This window comes from Zootoca vivipara, chromosome 12 (genome assembly GCF_965207765.1).
Source record: "Zootoca vivipara chromosome 12, rZooViv2.hap1.1, whole genome shotgun sequence".
Lineage (NCBI taxonomy): Eukaryota > Metazoa > Chordata > Lepidosauria > Squamata > Lacertidae > Zootoca > Zootoca vivipara.
The window spans coordinates 6,360,367-6,372,267 of record NC_142595.1 but is presented as its reverse complement, the minus strand read 5'-3'; positions in this window follow the sequence as shown (position 1 = coordinate 6,372,267).

Here is an 11,901-nt window from a genome sequence, read left to right as displayed (position 1 = left end):
ATGCTAAGTACTATTCTATACTGTGCAGTGTGTTTACTATTACTTGGGTGCACAACATGGCAAGGAGGAAATGGCCCCAGATACGATTGGTATCCAAAGATAGGTTAACTTAAAGAAGTTCACAGAATGAAAGTTTCATGTCCTCTGCTTTCCACCATGCCCCATCCTATATGGTTTAGAAGAGTTCCCCCCTGCTACTTTCCGGAGAGGATTCTGTGGGGTGTCCTGGTGGCTGAAACGGGCATGAGAGTGTTTCTTAAAACACAGACCTATTTGCTTTGTTTACTGAGATAGAGGGGAAGAAGTTTGCTGTCAGGAAAACAAAAGACTATTATTAGCATTAAGTTGGACTTCATTAAATTTTCATAAGAAGTTTGATTTATGGGGATTATAAAATTATAGCTTTATTGCACATACCACGAGTGCTTCCTCCTGGTTTATTATTGGTTTTTGTTCCCTCCCTTCCACATCAGTAAAGATGTGAGTAGTAAATTACTAGTCAGGAAATTTTATATGCTGTTTGCTACATTTCTCTCTCTTTTTTTGCTTATGTGCTTTTGTGTGTCCAAGTGAACCATCCAGGCTCATTCATTTTATATAATAATTTTTTGGGACCCGTGTTCTTTGAATTCTCTACCCTTTCATCATTTTGTGATCAATGGTGGGGCCTTTTTTGAGAGGGGGGGATTTAATGAAATTTACATGTAGATTTCCCTGTGCTCTGTCAGAGAGCAGAATGGACCTCTAACTGAGCACCAGCTAAACGGATATGAGATATACTTAGTCTGATCTGTCCATTTATGACTTGCACCATTGGGCTTGTATTGCTTCCTCTCTGATTGACTCCCATTTTTACTTGTGCAGGCCCTTAAATTTCCAGGTTTCTGATTGCCTCATGTTTTCCAGGCACATGTCTGAGTGGTTTTGCATTTGCCCCGGAAAACACACTCTTTACCACTGAATCAGAACAAATGACATTCTGCAGAAAACCTGATTGCTGTTTGGCAATAAACCATTGGTTTTCCTAAGGGAAAGTGGTGAGGCAAATGGAGGTGTGGATGAACGCTTAGATGGGCTTTGGTTTGATCTGGTAGAGTATCTATGTAAGCCACCTAGTGTAATACCTATATTTTAGAAAATTGGGGTACAAATGTCTATAATAAATACGTAAATTAATTTCCTCATGTACATGTTGTTACAGTCCTCTCATCTTTTTCAACAAATAGCTGCAAACTCAGCAGCATCAAGAGGTGTTCCTCAGATGGAGCTCAGAAGATAGCATTAGGCTCCCAGCATATGTTAGTGGGTTTTTTTCAAGATGTTGTAATCAAGAATAACACAATAACAAACATGTAGAGCAAAGAGATATTCTGAAGAACTGGCTTCAAAATCAGATGCTGATTCTTAAAAACCTTGCCAGAAAGTATCTCAGTCACTAGGCATGTTAAAGTCAACAGGGCTAAATGGAAATCAACATCAGTGGAACTCTCAGAATGCAAGTTTTGCTGGAGCACATTTCGCAACACTTTTTATGACTGAGTGCACATGGGCAGGACAATAGCAGAGAGGCAATGCAAGGCACATATTTCCACATCAAAACCACTGCTTTCTTTTATTAAATTGTTTGAGCACGTATTGCTATCATCTGTGAATGAGGTAAGAAAGTTGAAAAGTATTATATTGAAGTACCAGGTGTACATTTACCGGTATGACAGGCTCCTGAAAGGCCACTGGGACATTGCTGCTGCTATGAGTGCTGGAGGGAAGACCACTCCTTGCTACAAGGTCCATTTCCACCTGGCCTAGGCGGCAGGGCCCAGACTCACCCTGAACAGCTAAAAGTCTCCTGGGAGGCCACTGGGACATTGCTGGAACAACTCTTGGGTTGGAGCAACCAGAGGCAGAGCTAGCTGCTCCGGCACCTGGAGTGGCGCACATGCTGTGCACCTGGGGGTGGGGCTAGCTGCCCATGGTGAGCGCTGAGCACCCCAGGGGGCACTGCCCATGGCGAGTGTCCCGGGGGCGGGGGGCAATGTCACCCCCCTCAGGGATGACTTCCGGGGTGGACCGCACCCACCACACACCCCTTCCTCCGCCAGTGGGAGCAACTGGCTAAAATGTTTTGCAATGTTTAAAATGGTTCTAATTTTGGTTCCCGTTTTGTTTTTGTTGCAATTGGTTAAATATTTAGTTGAGGTTGGCGGTTATTTTAAGTTGGGTATAACTGCAAACGGTTTGTTATTATTGGCGCTGTGCTCTAAACCACTGAGCCTCTTGGGCTCACCGATCAGAAGGTCGGTGGTTCAAATTCCCACGACGGGGCGAGCTCCCGTTGCTCGGTCCCAGCTCCTGCCAACCTAGCACGCCAAAGTGCAAGTAGATAAATAGGTACCACTCCGGTGGGAAGGTAAATGGTGTTTCCGTGCGCTGCTCTGGTTTTGCCAGAAGTGGCTTAATCATGCTGGCAACATGACCCAGAAAACTGTCTGTGGACAAACGGCGACTCCCTCGGCCTGTAAAGCGAGATGAGCGCCGCAACCCCAGAGTCATCTGTGACTGGACGTCGTAGGGGTCCTTTACCTTTACCTTTTTATTGTTGTTATTAGTTTCTGTTGATTTATTGGTTTGTTAGTTGCCTATATAGGATATTCTGTTTTTTTTAATGTTAGACGTTTTGTTGTATTTTTATATGTGCTGTAAGCCGCCCAGAGTCGCTGGGGAAACCCAGCCAGATGGGCGGGATATATACACACACACACACACACACACACACACACACACACACACACACATTATTATTAGTCTAAGAATTATTTTGAAATGTACTGAATAACCTTATGATAAAATATAACTGCACACAGTAAATGCTAGGTAAGGTAACAATAGGTACTCTGAGTAGCAGGTGAATATAAGAATGTCTTGAATGAAACCAGAAGTCCCTCTGTTCCAGAATCCTGTTTTCAGCAGCTACCAGACAGAGGGAATGAAGATTGTCCCCACCTCATTCTCACTATCATATTGGGATCACAAGTTTCATGCCTCTGAACATGGAAGCTATGGGTTTCTTTTTCATTGGAGGAAATTCTTAAGACAGTGCTTGTCATAGACATGTTCAGTATGGTCCCCCAACTCAAATTATATTTGCAGCTGGTAAATTTAAGCATTCATTGATGGCACTTAGGATGAAATTTGATCTTTTCTCAGAGGCACTAATTTGAATTTTCTGACTTTTCCATTGCCCCAGAACACTAAGAATGCACAGTCAATGCCAACGCCCAGCAAAATTCTGACGTTTCAAATAACAAATATACTGAAAGTATCCAGACTGATAGGAATCTCATGCCCGTCTTTGAAGCTGAGTTTTAAAATGCCTGAAGAAAAATAAATAAATAAAAAGGGTTATTTTGCAACTTGTAAATACGAGGAAAGGAACTGTGTTCATGAAGGAAAACATGATCTTTAATGAAGTGTCTATGAGCACATTACTCCAGTAGTTAAATAACACCATAACACTCCGAAAGGTTACTTTGATCTTGGTATCAATAAAATCACAGGCAAGAATCCCATTCACTTCAGTGATATTGGGATTTCATCCAAGGTATCCCCTGCAAAGTGTTACAAAGGTTCATCTTGCTCATTGAACCAAGGCACTAGAAAATGAAACATTCATTGAACCATTTTACTTGAGCCTTTAATATCCACTCACATAAAATGCTAGCAGACCTCTATTAATGCCATAATGATCATATTGAAACGAACTTGAAGGTCAGCAAGCAAATTCTACATATCAAAGACCACCCAACTCCTTCTGCTCCCCTCTTGAGAAAGAAAAGCTACAACTTTCCCCCTACACTGTGGGTGTACGATCATTCCCGCCCATGCTGTTTTGTCTCTTCAGAATTGTGAATATGAGCCAGTTCTTCAAGACTGCTACACTACAGTCTTTTATACTGGCAGGTTGTGGTGGTGGGTTTATGGAACCACAGGTTGTGAACACTATCATAAAAGGAATCATGGAAGTTATGTCTATCAATTACCATTACACTAACACAGTCGTACCTTGGTTCTCAAACGCCTTAGTACTCGGACGCTTTTGGCTCCCAAATGCCGAAAACCCAGAAGTACGTTTTCCGGGTTTCGAATGTTTTTCGGAAGTCAAACGTCCGACGCGACTTCTGATTGAGTGCAGGAAGCTCCTGCAGCCAATCAGAAGTCATGTATTGGTTTTTGAATGGTATTGGAAGTCAAATGGACTCCCAGGACAGATTAAGTTCAAGAACCAAGGTTCCACTATACCTAACTGAACTTCAGAACAACAAATGATGGAAACAGATATTATTCAAAGGTGTTGCCTTGATACCTAGCTTTTGAAAGCATCTGCTGAGCTGAGTTTCCCTAAAATTCCCTAATTTTTTATTTTCATGTTGAAATTTTGAGGTTGAATAAGGGAGAACTATGCTAAATGGTTGCATAGGAACATAGAATCTACACCTTCAAGGAGCTCCTGAGGACTTTGGAGACACCAACCTATGTGAGACCATTGTGTCCTGTAGAAGAGAAACACTTCCTGCTGCCATTTTTCAGGAAGCCCATATTGAGAGGATGCACAGAACACTCCACCCCAAACCAAAAATTGGTAAGCCTCCATGTCTAGAGGGTGGCCCCTCACCAAGTTCAATGAACTCCTTTATCTCTCTCCCTCCTCATTACATGTAGCAAGTGCACACACTATAATGCCCCTGGTTTGTGTGCCCACCCAACCTACATGTGCTTTCCCCATGTTGGGTCTTTTGGCTCTGCTCCTACACAAGGCATGTTCTCAGAGATGTTACTGTTGGCATCAATCTGTCTCAAGAGACAACGGAGTGCACTTCGAGGGGTGAAGTCAAACCGCTGCATTAGCAGCACAAAGATGACCTCCCCACTCTTGGCCTCACTGACATAGCCTAAACATAGCTGTCAAGTACCCCGTTTTCCCCGGGAAACCCCCATTTTTACTTACCTTTTTCCGGTGGTCTCCCGTATCACTTCATCTCCCGTTTTTCTCCGTTATTTTCTCCTGCCGTGGCCATTTTTTTCTTTCCGATTTGCCCTTCTATGGGCACCAAAAATGGCCACCACCGGCTTCAAAAGTCGCATCTACGCATGTCCGGAAGTGCATAGACGCGACTTCCGGTGTCGGCGGCGGCCATTTTTGGTGCCCATAGATGGGCGGAGCGACACCGGATGTTGCGTCAACGCACTTCCTGACATGCATACAAGCGACTTTCAAAGCCGGCGACGGCCATTTTTGGTGCCCATAGAAGGGCAAAGCGACACCGGATGTTACGGCGACGCAACTTCCGGTGTCACACGGCTGCCAGTCCCGGATTCTGCAGTCCGGGACTTGGAAGGTAAGAGCCGAAAGGAAAGCAGCTTGGCTGCAGGAGTTGCTGAAAGGACGCGTACAAGACACCATCAAACCATTTTAGAGACTCCATTGGGTGACAGAAAAGGCGGAACTACTCAACACCTGCTTTGCCTCTGTCTTCACCCAAAAGGAAAGTGATGTCCAACCTGGTGATAACAGAATAAATGATGTAAGGAGGGAGCTGCGGCCCAAGATAGGAAAAGAGGTGGTAAGGGAGCCCCTAGCTACTTTAAATGAATTTAGATCTCCAGGCCCTGGTGAGATGCACCCAAGCGTACTAAAGGAGCTTGCGGGTGTAATTTCAGAGCCTTTGTCTATTAGCTTTGAGAATTCTTGGAGAACAGGTGACGTCCCTACAGACTGGAAGCAGGCAAATGTTCCCATGTTTAAAAATGGGGGGAAGGAAGACCCAGGTAACTACTGACCAGTGAGTTTGACATCGATACCACGGGAAGGTCCTAGAACAGATAATACAACAGTCGGTCTGTGAGCATTTAGAAAAGGATGCTGTGATTACTAAGACCCAGCATGGGTTTCTTGGAAATATGTCATGCCAGACCAATTTGATTTCTTTTCTCTTTTTACAGAATTACAAGCTTGGTGAATCAGGGAAATGCTGAGGACATAGTGTACAGTATCTTGATTTCAGTAAGGCTTTTGACAAATGATATTCTCATGAGGAAGCTGGTAAAATGTGGGTTGAAGGAGGTAACTCTTAGGTGGATTTGTAGCTGGTTGACTGACTGAACCCAAAGAGAACTCATTAGTGGTTCCTCATCATCCTGGAAAAAAGTGACAAATGGGGTGCTGCAGGGTTCTGTCTTGGGCCTGTTTAATGTCTGTATAAATGACTGCTCATCAAATTTGCAGGTGACACCAAACTGGGAGGGGTAGCTAATGCCGTAGAAGACAGAATCAGAATTCAAAATTACCTTAATAGATTGGAGAAGTGGGCACAAGCTAACGAAATGAATTTCAATAGGGACAAATGTAAGGTTCTGTACTAAGACAGGAAGAACCAGATGCACAAATATAGGATGGGGGACACCTGGCTTAGTAGCAGTACATGTGAAAAGGATCTAAGGGTCTTGGTGGACCACAAGCTTAATGTGAGTCAATGGTGTGATGCAGCAGCAAAAAAGCGAATGCTATTCTAGGCTGCATCGACAGAAGTACAGTGTCCAGATCAAGGGAAGTAATAGTACCACTCTATTCTGCCTTAGTCAGACCACACTTGGAATACTGTGTCCAATTCTGGGCACCACAATTTAAGAAGGATGTTGACCAACTGGAAAGTGTGCAGAGGAGAGCAACCAAGATGATCAAGGGTCTGGAAACTAAGCCTTATGAGGAGCGCTTGAAGGAGCTGGGTATGTTTAGACTAGAAAAAAGGAGACTAAGATGAGATATGATAGCCATCTTCAAATATCTTAAGGGCTGTCACATGGAGGAGTGAGCATGCTTGTTTTCTCCTGCTTTGGAGGGTAGGACTCAAACCAATGGCTTCAAGTTGCAAGAAAGGAGATTCTGACTAAATTTAGGAATAATTTTCTGACAGTAAGAGCTGTTCGGCAGTGGAACAGACTCCCACGAGAGGTGGTGGACTCTCCTTCCTTGGAGGTTTTTTTAACAGAGGTTGGATGGCAATCTGTCATGGATGCTTTAGCTGAGATTCCTGCATTGCAGGGGGGTTGGACTAGAAGACCCTTGGGGGTTCCTTCCAACTCTATGATTCTATGACTCCACTTCAGATTTGCATAGGGCTTACTCCTTCACCTTTTCTTCTCACGAAGATATCAAGGATGTATCATGGTCAAAATCAGTGAAACTCCTGGAATGATGCACCATCAAAATGACTAGCAAATGTTGTGGTTGAGGGTTTTTTTTAATATAAAAAAGGTTGTTCATTCTAAATAGCCTTTTCCCATTTGTAAGTGCTCTACTGCCCACATAATACCAACTAATTATTTCTACAATAATGTGGTGTTTTTGCTCCAGTAAATTTGCTGTTATAGCCATTATTCAGTTATAATGAATCTTTGCAGGGGGAAGTGTGCTTTCTGCTCTCTTCCCTGGTTTCCCCTTAAAAAAGATGGTGCTAATGTTTCAGTCTTCTGATCAATCAGCTCTATAGAACTTTCAATATCTTTCCATTCTACAGCTTACAATTGGTTTACCATGCATGTTTGTAAAAAGCTTCTTACGACGATCCCACCCAGTAACACCAATTTCTCACTTCAAGAACTGGAGATAATTCTTGTGTTGTGAAAGCTGCCATAGATTTTATTGTTTTGGGGGAGAATGCTGAGTTCTTAAGATGAACTGGAACCAAGACACAAGTCTCCTTGCATCTGACATCAAAGGAATTTTGGAGTTTTAAGGACAATTCAAATATGATCAGCTGATCACAAATCTTCTCTTTCTGAGTAAGATGATTGAGCAGGCGGTTCCTATGCAACTCCAGACAATCCGATGGTAGTTCTCTTGTTCCAATTCAATATGGTTTCCATTGAAAGAACATTGGTTGCCCTTAGCTGGGAAAAAGACTCCACTAATTCTCATATCATTGGCTTTTGATACAAATACGTCTGAAAAGCTTATCTGGGATGGGACACTGTATTGGAGTGGTTTCATTCTAGCTCTGTGCCTATCAATTTTCTCCTTGGCTAGCAATGTGGGGGGGGGGTGTCCTTTTTATACTATATCTGCTAAATATAAGGAACTGTCATTAAAGTTGATTCATGAACAGGGCTGGATTTAGGTTTGATGAGGCCCTAAGCTACTGAAGGTAATGGGGCCCTTTATATGTCCAGTTGTCCTTTGTCAACAACAAATTGCCGCAATTTTTTGTGTTGAATATACCAGTATGCTATATGGCAGGGGTGTCAAACTCAAATTCATCGGGGGCCGCATCAGCAGTTTGGTCACCCTCAAAGGGCCGGTTGTGTCTGTAGGACTATGTGTCCACTTTATTATCATAAATTATTGTCACTGCATTCAATTATCACTGTTTTTTGTAATAATGTAAGCTCATTCCCGCCCCCACGCAGATCACATTCCTGCGTCGTGGCGCGTGTGTGGGAGGGGATGTAAACGAGGGAAATTTGAAGAAAAGGTGGGGATTGACGGCTTCCGGGGGGGGGGGGGCGCTCAACTAAACCTTCGGCAGGAAGGAGAAAGCCACTGCTGGGATTAAAAACCTGCAGATGGAAAGAGGGCTTCCCTCTCCCGCCCTGCGCACACCCAAACCCCGCTAGGCAGGATGCCACACGCTGCAACCCACCCCATGCTTTGGAGAGGGGCAGGAACATGCGGTGCAGCGCCAACTCCCTGCTTTGCTTTTGCATCCTCCCTCCTCAGCGCCAGAGTCCCTTCCCCTCGCGCTGAGGGAGGGCAGCGGATTTCCCGAGGAGGAAGGCGGTGGCAGCCCCAGCGGACGTGCATCTTCGCCTCAGAGCTGCTCTTCCCCCCACCCGCGCTGTTGTCGTCTTCGCCGCCGCCTCTCCCTACCGGGACTGCAGGCAGAGGAGGCTTGAAAACCTCCCCCCCCAAAAAAAAATTCCCCTCCCACCTACTCAAACCGCAAGGTGACTCCATCTGGAGCCCTACATCATGAGGGGCTGAGAGGAGGCGGCGGCAGAGCGGGAAGAGCAGGAACCCGTGCCGTCGCCGCCGCCTCCCTCCCGGCCGCCCCCCGGGGAGCAGCTCCGCCGGAACTGAGAAGCCAAAGGGCGGCTCGGGGTGGGGGGCAGAGCAAAAGCCAGGCACCCTCCCGAGTGTCTATGAGGAGAAAACAGGGGAAGAGGGAAGAGAAACCCGGCTCCATCAAGAGAGCGGCTGTTGCGCTTCGCCTACTTCCCCCTCAGGCTCACTCCGCGTCCCTTTCGCTCGCTCGCTCGCCCACCTCCCGGATGCAGCCGAGGAGAGGAAGGGAAGCGGCGGGCAGCGGCTCCCCAGTGCCACCTCACTCGCTCTCGGAGACAACAGCAAAGCCCGCCAAAAAAAAATCCAGCGCTGCTCCATCCCAGCACCAACTTTGCCGGCGGCGCCTGTAGGGCTTTCCTACCTCCTCGGCGGGCTTCCTCCTCCTCCTCCTCCTGCATCTCACTTCCCCATCTGGCCGCTGTGCCATCGCCTCCCTCAGCCTCATTCGAAATTGAAATTCCCTGGCCAAGGCCGTCAGCGCGGCTCCAGCGCCCCGGCCTCCGCCTGCAGCCCCGTCCCTGGTTTTGACCCTCGGCCAATCGCAGGCTCCAGAACTACTGTCAGCGGGTATTGTCGGCGGCGGCTACGCGGGCCACATGACGAGGTCTGGCGGGCCGGATTAGGCCCCCGGGCCTTGTGTTTGACACCCGTGCTATATGGTAATTTATGGACCTAATCTAAAAGCCATTTGCATCTAAAAGCCATTTGGTATCTAAAGCCATTTGCACATAAAAAAAATATGTATTTTATCAAAGTTATTGTTGAACTGAAATACAATTAAGAAGTATATTAATAGTGAAATACAATTAAGAAGAAGTATATTAATAGTGAAATAATTATTAAGCTCTAACTTAAAATGATTTTTAATTCATAATAAACTTAATAATGCAAACACATTGGCATTTGGCAATAACAAAAGTTTCTTTAGAAACACAATTTACAAAGACTCATAACCTAGTCTCTAGAAACTTGCTATAACATGAAATAATAAGTTTGAGAACCAAGGTACCACTGTATATAGAAATGAGCAAACTAGTGATATTTTAGGGAGCAGGCTAGCAGGTGGGGCCCATGACTTACCACAACACAACACACTGTTGCTGTATGTAGGTTTTATTTTATTTGTTTTTATCTTATATTTTGGAAATGTACATCGTTTTTTTTCCTTTAAATTTTATGAGGGCCCCCAAGAGAGTGGGGCCCTAAGCTATAGCTAGTTTAGTTTATACGTAAATCCGGCACTGTTATGAGTGGTATTTGAATCCTAGAAGTCTTGTATATAAATTCATCTGCATTCCCAAGGGGCTGGATGGAACGTTCAGAACGTGATCATACCTCCACCTAGGGTTGGGTTGTACTAGAGTGCAAGAATTTTGGGCAATGGTATTCAGACAAGTTGATAAGATCTTAAACTGCCACCCTAATCCCAGCTTCTCAGTTAGCACTTTTATCTATGTTTGACAATAACTTACATAATAAAGACTTGATAGTCCATCTGCTTAGAGCAGCTTGAATGTCCATTGCACAATCCCCTTCATGGATCAATGCCTTGTCGTGGCGAAGGGGCTTGAATAACTCAGAGAAGCTATGAGCTATGCCATGCAGGGCCACCCAAGATGGACAGGTCATAGTGGAGAGTTTTGACTAAACGTGATCCACCTGGAGAAGGAACTGGCAAGCCACTCCAGTATCCCTGCCAAGAAAACTCCATGGACAAAGACAACAGGCATATAAAAGTTATGACGCTGGAAGATGAGCCCCTCAGGTCGGAAGGCGTCCAACATGCTACTGAGGAAGAGCGGAGGACAAGTACAAGTAGATTCAGAGCTGATGAAGCGGCTGGGCCAAAGCCGAAAGGACGCTCAGTTGCGGATATGCCTGGAAGCGAAAGGAAAGTCCGATGCTGTAAAGAAAAATATTGCATAGGAACCTGGAATGTAAGAACCATGAGTGGAGGTAAGCTGGATGTGGTCAAAAATGAGATGACAAGAATAAATATCGACATCCTGGGCATCAGTGAACTAAAATGGAAGGGAATGGGCGAATTCAGTTCGGATGACTATCATATCTACTACTGTGGGCAAGAATCCTGTAGCAGAAATGGAGTGGCCCTCATAGTCAACAAAAGAGTGGCAAAAGCTGTAATGGGATGCAATCTCAAAAATGACAGAATGATCTCGATACGAATCCAAGGCAGACCTTTTAACATCACAGTAATCCAAGTTTATGCACCAACTACCGGTGCTGAAGAAAATGAAATTGACCAATTCTATGAAGACCTACAACACCTTCTAGAAATGACACCAAAGAAGGATGTTCTTCTCATTACAGGGGACTGGAATGCTAAAGTAGGGAATCAAGAGATAAAAGGAACAACTGGCAAGTTTGGCCTTGGAGTTCAAAATGAAGCAGGGCAAAGGCTAATAGAGTTCTGTCAAGAGAACAAGCTGGTCATCACAAACACTCTCTTCCAACAACACAAGAGACGACTCTACACATGGATATCACCAAATGGACAGCATCGAAATCAGATTGATTATATTCTCTGCAGCCAAAGATGGAGAAGCTCTATACAGTCAGCAAAAACAAGACCTGGAGCTGACTGTAACTCAGATCATCAGCTTCTTATAGCAAAATTCCAGCTTAAACTGAAGAAAGTAGGAAAAACCACTGGGCCAGTAAGATACAATCTGAATCAAATCCCTTATGAATACACAGTGGAAGTGAGGAACAGGTTTAAGGATTTAGATTTGGTGGACAGAGTGCCTGAAGAACTATGGATGGAG